This window comes from Triturus cristatus, chromosome 5_1, assembly GCF_964204655.1.
Source record: "Triturus cristatus chromosome 5_1, aTriCri1.1, whole genome shotgun sequence".
Lineage (NCBI taxonomy): Eukaryota > Metazoa > Chordata > Amphibia > Caudata > Salamandridae > Triturus > Triturus cristatus.
The window spans coordinates 983,085,665-983,100,712 of record NC_140587.1 but is presented as its reverse complement, the minus strand read 5'-3'; the positions used below and the strand labels follow the sequence as shown (position 1 = coordinate 983,100,712).

The following is a 15,048-nucleotide window of genomic DNA, read 5'->3' as shown; positions in this document are numbered from 1 at the left end:
ATGTCACCCAATTCTTGGCTCACTCTTCATAAGAGGTAGTTACATTTATGTCAGAGACCTGTTCAGAGGGCCCATTGGGCAAGCAGGAATTACTTGGCTGAACCATGGGGGGTGGAGGTATTTTACTCCTGATGTCCTGGGGCCCCACCTACTATGGATCCTGAGCAATTAGCCAAGTACAACTTCAGCATTTGACTCTCAGTGGTCGAACAGTCCAAGGCTTCTCGAAGGGGGGTAGCCACAAGAGGTTGAACATAAGCTCACAACTCAAAATACACACAGCAGTGACAATAAATGATTGTCAAGTCAAATACTTACTTTTATGAAAAAGGAGTATTTATATACGACCACAAAGTAAAAATTGATATTCACAACTCACAAACAATACACATAGTCAATCAATCAATCAATCATAGCACTTGTATAGCGCGCTACTCACCCGGAAGGGTCTCAAGGCGCTTGGGGGAAGGGGGCCGCTACTGCTCGAACAGCCAGGTCTTGAGTTGTCTCCTGAAGGCGAGGTGGTCCTGGGTCAGCCGAAGGTGGATGGGGAGGGAGTTCCATGTCTTGGCCGCCAGGTAGGAGAAGGATCTGCCTCCGGCGGTGGCTCTTCGGATGCGTGGTACGGCGGCGAGGGCGAGGCTAGCGGACCGTAGCTGGCGGGTGGGCGTGTGGAAGGTCAGGCGGTCGTTGAGGTACTTGGGGCCCAGGTTGTGGAGAGACTTGTGTGCGTGGGTGAGGAGCCTGAGTCAAACGGACCCTCTTGTTGACGGGGAGCCAGTGCAGGTTCCTCAGGTGGCCAGAGATGTGGCTGCGTCGAGGGATGTCCAGGATGAGTCGGGCGGAGGCGTTCTGGATGCGTTGTAGTCTTTTCTGTAGCTTGGCTGTGGTTCCGGCGTAGAGGGTGTTTCCGTAGTCCAGCCGGCCGTGACGAGGGCCTGGGTGACCGTCTTCCTGGTTTCGATCGGGATCCATCGGAAGATCTTGCGGAGCATGCGGAGGGTGTGAAAGCATGAGGAGGAGACGGCGTTGACTTGTCTGGTCATCGAGAGGGAGGAGTCCAGGATGAAGCACAGGTTGCGTGCGTGGTCTGTCAGCTTGGGGGCAGTGCCCAGGGCTGGGGGCCACCAGGAGTCGTCCCAGGCGGAGGGTGATGGGCCCAGGATGAGGACTTCCATCTTGACTGAGTTCAATTTCAAGCGGCTGTCCTTCATCCACTTGGCGACGTCTTTCATCCCTTCGTGGAGGCTGGTTCTGGCGGTGTCGGGGTCTCTGGTGAGGGAGAGGATCAGCTGGGTGTCGTCGGCGTAGGAGATGATGTTGAGGTTGTGTTGGCGTGCGATGGTTGCGAGAGGTCTCATGTAGACGTTGAAGAGGGTGGGGCTGAGTGATGATCCTTGCGGGACGCCGCAGATGACTTTGGTGGCTTCGGAACGAAACGGGGGGAGGCGGACTCTCTGTGTTCTTCCAGCGAGGAACGAGATGATCCACTTCAATGCCTTCTCTTGGATGCCGGTGTTGCTGAGGCGTTGGACTAGGGTGCGGTGGCAGACAGTGTCGAACGCGGCGGAGAGGTCCAGGAGGATGAGTGCCGCTGTTACCCCGTTGTCGAGAAGGGCTCGGATGTCGTCGGTGGCTGCGATGAGGGCGGGTCCCCTGAGGTAAGGACTCTAGTGTTTCATAGGTAGGTCCCTAGGTCCCTGAGTCCCACTCTACTCCATCTAGTGGTAGTGGTTATTCCCCATTCATTATAGATGACATTAAGGATAATCCAGACTAGTACTCCTCTCAGGAGTCCTACTCTGACTCTTGGTTAATGTCAAACGTGTTCTAGCGCCAGAGTGCTATCTGACAAGTCAGATTCCCCCTTGGTCATCAGGCCTGCAAATCAGCCTTACTCACACCAGCAGCATCCGAACAACTGGAGTCTCTGAGTGAGTCTCCTTCACATGTGCTGCAGGGGCTGCCTCCAGTAAATCTTTCACACGTGGCCCAAGAGGGCTTCGGTCGGGTGTTCTTGAGTTCCTCACACATGGTCCTGAAGCGGCAGCAGCTGGGCTTTTCGATGCTCCTCTGATTATTGGTAAGTTCCTCGGGTTCCTTCCCACGGGTGTGGGGGGGGTTGAGATGATCCTCGTGCTGGTCCTCAGTCATAGCTTGGGTCCGCTCAGTTAAAAACTGAGTCTTTCTTCCTCCGTCAATGATCTGAACCAGACTATGCTTCTTGCTTTGTCTCGTTGGCCTCCCCTGGCATACAGGGTTACTGTAGTAAGGTGGAATCTGACTACATGGTTGCCCCCATTTTTTTTCTGGTGTTTTTATGGTTTTTGACTTAGTTTGGCTGGGAACCTGCTATTCAAGTCCCCAGCCTATCTGCTTTCTCTTCTAAATTGATTCCTAGCACCTTAGGTACACAACAGATTGGATTCTGAGGTGCCCTTATTAGTCCCTAGTATATGGTATTCTATGTACCCAGGGCATAGGCACCCCAGAGGCCTACCAGGGGCGGCAGCATGTATTATGCCACCCCTGGGAAGTCCTCCGAAATGACACCACAGGTCTGCTACTGCAGCCTGGGTAAGGTGGTGCATGCACCCCTTACTGAGATATAGGTTAACTATATCTCACCTATCACTGCACATATAAACCTATCAGTCACCCCTAAGGCAGACCTTATCAATCCTGAAGGCAGGGTGCTTGGTTTTATGTGAGAGGGTGCCCATGCATGAGCAGAGCCCCTCTGCAGCCTTCGGAATCTCTTCTCCTGGGTTGTCTGTGATGCAGCCTGACCATATACTCTTAAGTGCATTATAACCAAACGGTAAATGCTAACTTTGGACTGGCTGCACGGAAATATGCTGTGTTTGATGTCAAACACCTTGGAATCATACCCCCACACCAGTAACTGGTGTGGGAGTATGATCCCACCCTTATAGAGGGGGAGATATGATAGCACCGCTATACCCGGTACCAGCTTAAAAGAGCCCTGACATAACAAAATGGATGCTGCAGCCACAGACACGAGGCTGGCCTCCTGCTGCTGACCGAAACTCCGGCAGGGGAGGCCTGGACAATAGGTTTCCTGTCACAAGGAGGTGTTACCATCTCCCAGACAGGCTTTAGTGTATTGGGGCTGGGTGGGTGCACTCTGAGAGTGCTTTGAAGTTCTGCACTGGGGGCACATTTTGTGTCCCTGTGCATAGTCCAGCTCAAACTGGTTGCAGGGGCTACCAGCCCCTGCTCTGGCGTGAAACTGGACAAAGGAAATGGGTGTAGCCACCCCTCTTTCCAAACCCACCCATAGCTGGGTCCTCTGAGTAAGTCCAACCCCTTCCTTGGGTATAAAGAAGGAACCTCTGTAACCAGAATTTTAGATATCCCTGGACGAAACTCTGAAACTGAATCCTGAAACTTCGACGATCTGCACAACGCCAGATGACTGAAGAATCTCCCTTGGAGTAAAGAAATTAGTCCCCTGCTTGGCAGGCCCCAATGAAGCATCTGACCGGTGTGCATCTTTGAAGCTCCCACCAGACTCTGAAGTAATTGCATCACAGGAGGTGGATTTCCAGACTTCCCCAAGGCCGACCCGAGTCTCCAGCAAAGCTGAGACCCGTAGCTGTCGTGGGTAACGTGGAACCGGACCTCCTGGTCACTGCGCACATTTGCAAGTGCATCAGCTTCTCGACGTCCTTTGAGGCTGTGCATTGGGTTACTTGTAGCCCAAGCCCCGAGCACCTTTTCCACCAAAGATTGCTGGCCTACACTCCACGAGTGTTCCGCGAGGCCGCCCTTTGTGTGTTCGCTCGAGGCTCCTTTGCGATCCCTGGTCCGTAGACTGGTGGGTCCCTGTGAAGGCAACTCTTACTTCCTTTGGGCTCCCCTGGTTGCTCCAGATGAGCCCTGACTGTCCATTGCTTGGAGAGTCCCCAGGACCTTGCTGGTCCACACCGAAGCATTTCTTCTCTTCCTGCGTGGGTTGCTGTTGCCAAGGCTTGTTGTTTCCAATCCTGGCACCGACGCTGCAGCACTCTACATCCTTTGTGGGACAGCTCGAACCCAGCTCCTGGTTGTCCTCGACACCTCCTGGTCCTCGTGGCTGAAGAGTCAAGCTTCCCCTCTTCTCACCTGAAGCACCCGACATCGGTGGGCATTCGTCTATCGTGCCCCTGGTCACTGGTAAGTGACCCAGACTCTGTCCCCTCTGAATTCAGGCTCTTCACATCTTTTATCCAGGCTTGGATCTCTTAGGACACTTCACCTCTTCACGGCATCAGCACTTTTCCGTCTCCTGCCATTGAAAACGACGACACGACCCGACATCATTTGACACCTATGCACCTGGTTTCCCTGGGTGAGGTAACACGAGTACTCCAGTGCTCCCGTGGGTGTTGGCCCTAGAACCATCTAAGTCCAAAAGGGTTTGTTCCTTGTCCATTCCTAAGTGTCCTTAAACTTTAAAAATCTAACCGTGACTTCCCCATAGAAGCTAATGGGAGCTTGCGGCTGTGTTCTCACACTGCACACAGCCCCCGTGGGTCCCCTGTGTCACTACCTTGGGTGGTTCCTTGGGGTCCCAGCGATTCTACAGGCTCTAGCCTTGTGTCTAGTTAAGTCGTGGTTCTTGTACCACTATCTTAGTATATGGTTTGGTCCACCCCTGGGCCTAACGTGTATTGTGCTAATTTACTGTAATATGTGAAGTGTAACTTATGTGCTTTTGCCTCTAGCCTCATAAAGAGACTAGAGGGGTGTGTTTAGTAATAAATACATATATTTTATATATATACCTGGTGTGGTCTCCTTTCATTTGGCCACTCAAGAGATTATAGACTGGTAAAACAAGCTGCTTTACATTTCTTCAAGACTTAGTCTGAAGGCTGCTCTCCATAGCTACCACTAGGATAGCTTTCAATAAAGGTTGTCTTTACCCTATCATCAATAAGAGGTTGTTTGGACTGTATGTATGCAAAGCCCATAGTGGATCTAATTCATTCTCCCAAACTCCTATGCCACTCTTATGAAGATGAAATGTACATATATCTTAGTCACAGGCTCAGAGAACTTATTTAGAGATGCAGCCACTGGTCTAAAAGCAAAACTAAATCTGGATGAGTCAAACAGCCTAAACCTCAATGGCAGTATGAAGGAAATTCTAGTACTAGGTTGTAGTAACACGAGAATGCTCTTCTTAGGTTGTAGGAAATGTATTTGACAATAGGGAGAAACCCGAAATCACAGTTGTGTCAGGTGCAGCTGGCCACCAACAGTTAACATGAGAACGCGGCGCCCCGATGACCTCACAGTACACCTGAGCGTCTCAAGGATTCCGCAAGTCCAGCTTAACTAATGCAACTTAAGCACGGTACAACATAGGTCCTCGCCACCTCCTGGACAGAATTGACACCATCTGCGTTTTGATGGTCTTTGGAGAAATTGTGCCTGTCAAAATTAAGGATAAAACCTATTCAACCTTGGTACTGCTGCCTAAGCCTCATTTATCATATTACAAAAGTTTTTATATCTTCATTATCGCTGCTAAAATTGATCAAAAAAGAACACCATCTCTCTGAAGTCAGACGTCTAGTAAACTCCTGCTTAGACTATTGCAAATCTAGTCTTTGGCATGCCAGCCTACCAAATTCAAATTCAAACATTTCCATAGGCCCAAGAAACTTTGGCCTAGGCAAAACCCGAAACTTCACCCAGCATCACAGACCCCTGCACAAGTTGGCAGGGACACATCTGAAACACTGTTTTATTTTGGAATGCTTTGACTGCTCAGCTCCAGAATCATGGACCTCTCCACAGCATTTGACAGTCTACCACCCCATCCTCATCCAACACCTACACGCCATTGGAATCCAAGGACACGTTTTCCAATGGATCTGCTCCTTCCTAACAGGAATGAACCAGTCAGTCAGCCTTGCAAAGTACACCTGGGATGCTCGCGACCCCATCTACGGAGCTCTGCAAGGATTCTCCTAGAGCCCGACCCTCTTCAACGCACACACAATTCCTCTAGCCAACATGATCCACTCTCACAACATCAACGTCCTCTCCTACGCCAACATGCAACTCATTTTCTTCCTCATGGACAAGACATCCAGTACCCAGATCAAGTTCAGTGCCTGCATGACTGAAATCACCCACTGGATGAAGACCAACTGTGTAAAGCTGAACACTGACAAGATTGAAATTGTGATCTGTTGGAAGAGCATATCACTGTGGGACTCCGCCAGGTGGACAACAGAGCTAGGACAGACACTCACCACCACCGCACACACCAAAAACCTCAGGATCATAATTGACAACAAACTCAATGGCCACCCAAGTCAATGCTGTCACTGCCCATGCATCCATACCATGAACATGCTGGGGAAGTTTTTAAATGGCTCCCAATCAGCACCTTAAAAACTGTCAAACACGCCCTGGTCACAAACAAGTTGTACTACAGGAACACCCTCAATGCTGGGACCAACAAAAAACTCACTAGAAGGCTGCAGACCATTCAGAACTCGGTGACCAGAATCACTCTCAACCTACCATACTGTACTCATATCATACAACACCTGAAGGAACTCCACTGGCTTCCCATTCACAAACACTAGCCCAGCATACCTCAACAATCATATCTGCTTTCACAAACCTTCCAGACACCTCCACTCATCCGTCCTGCCACTTGCACAAATCCCACGCATACGGAAGTACAGAGCTGATGGTGGAGTCTTCTCCTACATTGCTCCTAAGGCGTGGAAGTACCTGTTACTACACATAAGAGCCTCCTCCTCACTTCTTGAATTCCCGAAGAAGCTGAAGACCTGGTTTTGAAAGTAGTCCCACTAGGCTCTCGGTGTGGCTAGACTCACGCCTGAATAGCACCAGGATATTCTCCTGAGTGATAGTGTATTCTACAAAATAAAACAACACAACATAACATCCATTCTATATGTGGGCGATTGATGGTTATACTGTTGCTGCCCATACATAACCTGTTCTGTGTAAGAGGGTACTTGGCACTGCTCCAGCTTGATATACAACTGCTCTGTGTATGTGGTTTAAGCTTGCACTGCTGCTGTCTCTGCTGTACCTTTTCGGTGCATGAGCGTAGCTTTCACTACTGCTGCATGTACTGCACCTGCTTTTCAAGTGTGCAGAGATGACACATTGCTTCTGTCCATGTAGCACCTGTGCTAATTGTGTGCCCCATATCCACACCCTGACTCCCTTCATTGTCTAGTCCCTCCCCCTCCATCTCTGTGGTCCTCACACCCTGATCCATGCCCCTGCTCTACTCCAGTAAGGATGCTACCACATCCTGCCCTGCTCTTCATTTCTCTTCTGCTCCATGTATTATCGTGTAGCATGACTGCAGGTGACTGTGTGGCTTGCACTGATGTGCTGTGTTCCAGAGAAGATTGCACTGCTACAGTCAGCATTCTGCTTTCATGGGAGAGATTCTGGCATATCAACAGTCCATGCTCTTCCTTTTTTGTGCATGCATGCGTTCAGGAGTCTTGCTGTGCAGCTGTCAGGGCTGTACCTGTGATAAGTAACTGAGGGAGGCTTACACTGATGCAGTCAGTTCTGTACTTATGTTGAGTTCATGAGAGAAGCTTGCTTTGCACCATCCATTCTGATCATGTGATGCATGCGTCGAGGAAATGTGCACGACTGTGATCAGTGCTGTACCAGTGCTGAGCATGTGTCAAGTCTCTTTTTGTCATGGTGCTCAAACCCTTCCCCTAATCTTGCCCTGTCCCTCCGACAAGAGAAGAACCAAGCCACAATTAGTACCAGGCTTCACCAGAAAATACTAGGGAACCCGAGATTCACACATACACAGAAGTATACACTGCTGCCATGAGTGTGAATTTGTGCGTTTGTGCATGAATTTGCTATTGTGTGTATGTTAGTCAATGTTAGAGGGAGAGCTGAAAGCTTGCATTCTGCCATAAGTGCTGTCTGTGAATGGAGCTTGCACTGCCCATGGACATTCTCTATTGGTGGGTTTGTGCAAGTAAATCCGGTACTGCTGCTGTCTTTACTGTAGAGGCACTTTGTGTTACTCTTTGTGTCCACAACGTGCAACAGGCTGCATGTAGTGTGGAAGATGCTGCATGTACTGTACTGACTCTCTGTAGGAGCTAAAATGACACTGCTGCAGGAAGTTGGCCTGGTATATGCTGTCCAATAATTAAAGTGGGCACCTTGCACCAGTCCAAACGACCCTTATGATGTATGAGGTCAAACATAACCTTTAGAAAGCTATCCTAGTGGTAGCTGTGAAGAGCAGCCTTCAGGCTTAATCTTGAAGGAATGTAAAGCAGCTTGTTTTACCAGAATATCACCTCCTATATTGACTAAATGAAAGGAGAACCACACAGTAGTTATATAAAAATATGTATTTATTAATATAACACTCTCTATTATCCTCTACACAAGGATAGAACACAAAGCACACAATACAAGATCAATAGAACAGTTGTAAGTAGCACCATACCCAGTGGGCTCCAGTTGGAGACCAAACCATATACTAAAATAGTGGTATGACAATCACGACTTTAGTCAAGACAAGGTCTGGAGCCAGTAGAATAGCTGGGACCCCAAGGAACCACCCAAGGTGAGTACATAGGGACCCCACGGAGGACGGGTGCAGTGTGCCAACACGACCGTGGGCTCCATACAATTCTATGGGGGAGTCGCGGTTGCAATTTTAAAGTTTAATGACCCTTCTAGGAGGACCACAAGCAAACCCATTGGCACTAAAGAGGTTGGAGAGCCTCCCCACCCGTTGATACCGTAGTACCCGAGTTACCTATCCCAGAGGAGCTGGGTGCATAGGTCTGGAATGGTGTAGGAAACCGCCGTCGTTCTCAATGGAGGGCTGCGAAGAAGTACTGCTGCTGTGAAGGTAAGATGGGCCTGGTGGAATGGAATTCAAGCCTGTATTCTGGAATGAAGGAACTTGAAAGTAGAGGGGACAGAGTCTGGGTCACTTCAGAGTGACCACGTGCTCAGTATACGAATGCTCACAATGTAGGGTGCTTCAGGTGCAAAGAAAGGATGCTTAACTCTGCAGCCACGAGGACCAGGAGGCGTTGAGGATGACCAGGAGCCGGATGCGAGCTGTAGCATGAAGGATGTAGAGTGCTGAGGGGTCGGTGTCCGGCTGGAGCACAAAGAAACCTTGGCTAAAGCAACCCTGGCAAGAAGGTCAAGCAGGTTACGGTGTGGACCAGCAAGGTCCAGGGGACTCACCAAGCAATGGGGAGTCAGGGCACGTCTGGAGCAACCAGAAAAGCCCAACAGAAATCAAGATGACCCTCAGGAGGACCCACAGGCCGAATGACCATAATTCGCAAGGGGACCTAAAGCTAGATTGCAAAGTAACAGCCCACGGAGCACTCAGTGCGAGGAGGCCAAAGTTCTTTGGTGAAAATACTGCTCAGGATCAGGACTACATGGACTCCAATGCACAAGCTCGGGAAATGCCGTCCCCACGAGGGATACTGGCCTCAAACTTGCTGAGAGGGCAGATCAACGTTAGGGACCTTAAAACACCTACCTCCAGTGTTGCTGAAATCTTTGTAGTCCGCAAGAGCTTGGAAGCAGCCAGGAGACCGGTCAATTGCGTTCAGGTGCCTGCTAGGGCAGGGGAGTGACTCCTTTACCCCAAGGGAGATTTTTCAGTTGTCCTTAGTGCACCATAGGTCCTGTACAGAGCCTGTCTGGAGCAAGGGCACAAACAAAGTTTTGGACGGAGAGGGAGACGAAGTTGGGCCGAGTCGAAGTCCAGCAAAGTCCAGAGTGTCCAGACAGTCGAAGGGCAGTGGTTACTTCTTGTAGAATCTTGTCCACGTAAAATCTAAAAATCTTACAGCCAGGTAAGCCCTTTTGTACCCACTGGAGGGTGTTGGACAGATTTGGGGGTCCCTCCTAGGGGAGGGTCAGGACAGAGGGGTGGTTACACCCATGTCCTTTGTCCAGTTTAGTGCCAGAGCAGGAGCCAATGACTCCTGCAACCGGCTTCAACTGGACTATGCACAGGGGCACCAAATGTGCCCCCAGGGCAGACTTCAAAGCACTCTTGGAGTGCACCCACCCAGCCCCAATACACTAAATCCTGTCTGGGAGGTGGTCTCATCTCCCGGTGACAGGATGCCTATTGTGCTGTCTTCCTCTGCTCGAGCTTGGCTCAGCAGCAGAAGGGCAGAAAAGTGTCTCTGGTCGGCAGCATCAATTTTGTGCTGACCGGATAGACCAGTAACCCCACGAAGCTCACTTCAGAAGGGTGGAATCATACCTCCCACACCGGTTACCGGTGTGGAGGTATGATTCCAAGGTGTTTGATACCAAACACAATATGTTTCCATGCAGCCATTTTCGAGATAGCATTTACTGTGAGGTTATAATACATCTCTACCTATATGTCCGGCTGAGTCTCAGACAACCCGGGAGAATGGTCTCCGAAGGCTGCAGAGAGGCTCTGCTCATGCAGGGGCACCGTCTCACTAAAAACCCTGCACCTTGGCTTCAGGGTTGATAAGGCCTGCTCTAGGGTGACTTATAAGTTTTAAGTGTAGTGACCTATAGATATAGCGAACCTATATCTAAAGTAAGTGGTGCAAGCACCATCTCACACAGGTTGCAGTAGCAGACCTGTAGTTCCATTTTGCATGGCCTCTCATGGGTGGCATAATACATGCTTCAGCCCATGGGAGGCCTCTGGGGTACCTATGCCCTTGGTACATGAGTACCATATACTAGGGACTTATGAGGGTACCCCAGTATCCAATCTGGATGTACCAAAGTACATGTGTAACAATTTAAAGGAGAAAGCAGATAGACTGGGGTCCTGATTAGCAGGATCCCAGTCAGATGAGTCAAAAATAGTGCAACATCAAAGCAAAAAGTGGGGGTAACCATAAGAAGCAGATCCTACTTTCCTACAACTGCTACCTGTGCTTGATGTTTGCACTGATGCACCCTTTGCTTAACTTGCCCTGTGTACAAGGAAGCTCACACTGCGCTATGCATGCAGTGCTAGCTATGATTGTGTAAATAGAGCTTGCATCGTTGCTAAATGCACTGCTTCAGTGGTGAATGTGTCTGGATGTGAGGAAGGCTTACAGTGCTGCTTGTAGTTGATGCTTGCACTGCTGCTTAAATGGTGATGCATGCCGTAGAAACATATATGGTGCTGCAATGCTGTACCTGCATGCATTTAATAGGTGTTTGCAATCCTTCTACTCATGGTCTACTTAGACTGTGTGCATGAGGGAAGCCGGCAAGGCTGCAGCTAGTACTGTTCCTCCGCTGAGCATGTAAAGCCTGTCGGGCAGTTCGACCTGTGATGCTTCCTGAGGGAAGCGTACCCTGCTAGGCGAGGGGTGCTTGCATTGTGACTTTCTCTACTGCAACAGCACTACATGTACGAGGGGAACTTGCACTGCTCTTTCATGTGCAGAAGTTGTGCTGTGTGATTAAGGAGGCCTGAGTGCTGCTGCCCCTGTGCTGTATGCTCCGCAGAGGGTCTTTTTGTGAGGAAAACTTGCACTACAGCTTCTTGTATAGTCTCTCCATGTTTTGTGTGTCCAATTGAAACAAAAAAAACAGACCTTTTACTGCCCAAAATCCAAATCAATTGTTTTTGTCAGTGTTCAGATTTAAATTTAAAGACCTTTCAGATGGTGAAGATGAAAACATGTCAACGGTTCGTCTGAAAATCACAGACATTAGAATATTTTATTGGAGCAACCAGTAATTGTGTGCCAAGATGGCCCGAATCATTAGCTTTCAATGTAGGTCCAAAAAACATTTTAATCAGAAGGCATGAAACACACCAACAGGACATAAGTAGGTAACTAGGATATTCCAATTTGTTCAGAAACAAAAGCTTTCATTTGTCCAATAGAAATGAAAAGATTGCAAGACACAGACAGCGTCTACCAAGCTTGCCTCACTCAGAGGGTTCGATCGTATCTTAATTGCAATAAATGGTGGGTAAAACGTATTTGAAAAGCCATTGTAAGACTTATATTTCTACATAGACATATGTCACTTTCAAGTCCGGCATTAGTCAAGACCGTTAGATTTTAGTAAAACCAACCACACACACACACACACGCACACACATATATGTATAGGTGCTTCAACTTTTCCTCTTGTTCCCTGATCTGTTAATGTACCATTCACCTTTTTCTTCGCCAAATTCTTCAAACAGCAATGGGCAATGGGTCAGACTACTTCAGCCACTGGCTAACTTTCCTGTGAATTACGTCAATAGGCTAGTTCAAAAGGAGCACATCCGCACACAAAGTAGTTTCCCTCAGCGCCAAGGACTACCATGGCCATGTATGTTTTTGGAAACTGAAAAATATTAGCTTTCATATTTGCTTTTAGTCATTTTTTTTATATTGGCCAGGGACCAGCAGCTACCCCACATAAAACATTCGCAAAAAACCATGACAAAGACAAAATGCTGCCAGCCAACACCCTATCGATTGACACTGGCAATGCTTGTTTACTTTTGCACGCACAGTGGCAGGCCCCTCTGGGCGCACGTCTTCCCAGGCATGCGTCCTTGGCGAAAGAATGTACCTTAATTCTCACTGGGTCTGTTTGTTTGTTTTATCGAGGCGCAGCTTGTTGATAGGAACTTCGATTCATGAGGTAATACGGCAGAGGTTATTTAAGAGTTTGAAAAAACAAACGTCGTCTATTTCTCTGTGAGCACACACTAAATACAGACCAGATGATCGTTTCTAGAACACCACCATTAGATCCAAATGAACGAGTCTGCGTATCCAAAGCAGACATCAGGCCTCTTACCTCGTGACCGTTTCACACTCTCCGGCTCCGCCCACAAAGAAACGGACCGGGCTCTCAAATGTCAGTCTGGCGACGAATAATCTCTTAAGTAAACTCTGGTGAGGTCTTTGTTTTATGATCCTATAAGCTGATTAGTTACCCTTCGCCAGCTGAGGGCAAGACGCTATGTACGACTTTAAATCTATATGATACGTCTTGACATTGCAGGGGTCCGGAGTTAAGTACGACACAAACAGTAAAATGCAAGGGCCACTAGAAAGAATTAGAGTCGAAGTTTTGACAAACATGAAAGTCAGCACTGAAGTCAAGGTTTCTCCATTATCCCCTGGGATTGTGTAAAAACGTGGAAGGATTACACTGCACATGGTACGCACGTTATGAGAGGATACTTTCGTCTTTTTTCCTGAGTTTATTACCGTAAAACTGTCACCTGCTAGACACTGTCGGGTGCTACCATCCAGTGGTCGAAGTGGGCGGGATCGGCAGGGCACGGCGTGCCTACTTCTTAAATTCCAAAGATTCCGTACCCCTACTTATTTATTTTGAAAATGCGTCCCAGGACGCAAGAAATCGTCATGGCCTATAGATAAAGCTTGGCGTTCGTGACGGGTGGGGCGGCAGAGAAGTAACAGGACTCTGTCTTTTCCTTCTTGCCCAGAGAAGACAAAGACCGTGTCCACTTCTGCTCTGCCGCTTCAGCTGCCCCTACACTCTTTCCTTCTTCCCTCTCTTTCTGTCTAGCAGTTCCTCTCTTACGGAAAACCGTGACTTCAAGAAGGGGCTCTCACACTGTTTCCTCTCCTTCCTTTTATTTGCTCCCCTGTGGAACGGATCCAAAAAAGAAAAACACTTTTGCTGGAAGTGTTGTATACTTCTGACATTTTAATTCCAAAGTAAGCATCGGGAATAAAAGGTTAAAAATATGAAAAATAAATAAAGTAAGACAGAGTGGTAGCAAACTGGCCAGATTGGTTTCATTCACACCCAAACACATTAGCGCCACTTTTACAGAGTTTGCCAGTGAAGCGCTATTTTCGTTTTCATGTCTTTGTTTTCCCCGGGCTTGGAACTAGTGCACCAATCCTGGAGGTACTGCAAAGTGTGGATTGGAAAACAAAATGTGTACTGCGGCTCTGCGTCCAGGGATGTGGTCTTTTTACCATACTGCTTATGTTTTGTAAGGATATAAGCAATGGACATTGAAATGGGTCCATTCAGGGCCCTGTAGTCATGTCATTAACTTTTCAGGCAAAAGCACTCACTGATTTCTGAATAGTGAGTGTAAAAGCGTTAAGGTAACCATGTTGTTCCTGCTTACATTTCACATGGTTTGCTAAATTTTGCATTCCCTATGAGTGTTTGCTTTTTCCAGGATGTTGTTACTTTTTTTTGTAGGCCGCATATTACTCGTCTATTGCGTCATTTAAATTTTCTCAGTGGGGCAGTATGGTGTCAGTGGGGGAGAGGATGTGGCACTATGGCCAGAGCTGCTGGATTTGGAACTGGGGAACCAGGTTCAGCCTTAATAACCAGTCCACCAGACCACTCTCATGAGAGAGCACAATCCCATGCTAGACCTTAGAAGGCGCTGCAAGAGCTTAGAAGCCCTGTTGTCGTACCAGCAGGTGGACCCCAAAGGGGCAAGTGTGGGTTAACCTTCAAGGTTTGTCCACCACAATCCATACTGAAGTTCACCTCCAGTCTTGCGGGTAGGCCTATGAAGAAGCACAGCCTAAAACAACAGTGACTCTGTCACTATGGTCACAGGACTCATGAGAAGGGCCAGCTCTAGGGCAGTGCAACCGGTGTGACCGCACCGGGTGCTGACTTTGGGTAGAGGCATCCTTTTTGCAAGTATATTATGGTTTTAAAACGCTTTCTGACTCCTTCCTGGCCTCCAGCAATTTTCGGCAACAATAAAAATGTCATGATTAATGTTCTTCCTAGAGAGAGATCGGAGTTTTGTCTAGTGGAAGTTTTGACTCATGGAATGGTAGCACAGAGGGTTAATGTGCCTGCTGCAAAGAACATGTACCATGCAGAGCGCAAAGTGCACATAATATAAATAGGTCAGTGGGCTACTGCTTTTGTCAGAGAGATCCTTTTGTTACTTGCAGTCTATAAATTAAAATCCTAACATAGAACAGTGAGCCATTAACTGTCATCTAATAGCTGCCTACAAACTGCAAGGTATGAATTAGAGTGTTATGTTTT

The 15,048-nt window shown here is 48.3% G+C and overlaps 1 protein-coding gene across 1 annotated transcript in view; it reads right to left on the bottom strand.

The window, feature by feature from the left end:
• ADAMTS16 (ADAM metallopeptidase with thrombospondin type 1 motif 16) overlaps positions 1–15,048 on the bottom strand; it is a 637,963-nt gene that overhangs the window by 419,895 nt on the left and 203,020 nt on the right. The gene's annotated exons all lie outside the window — the stretch shown is intronic.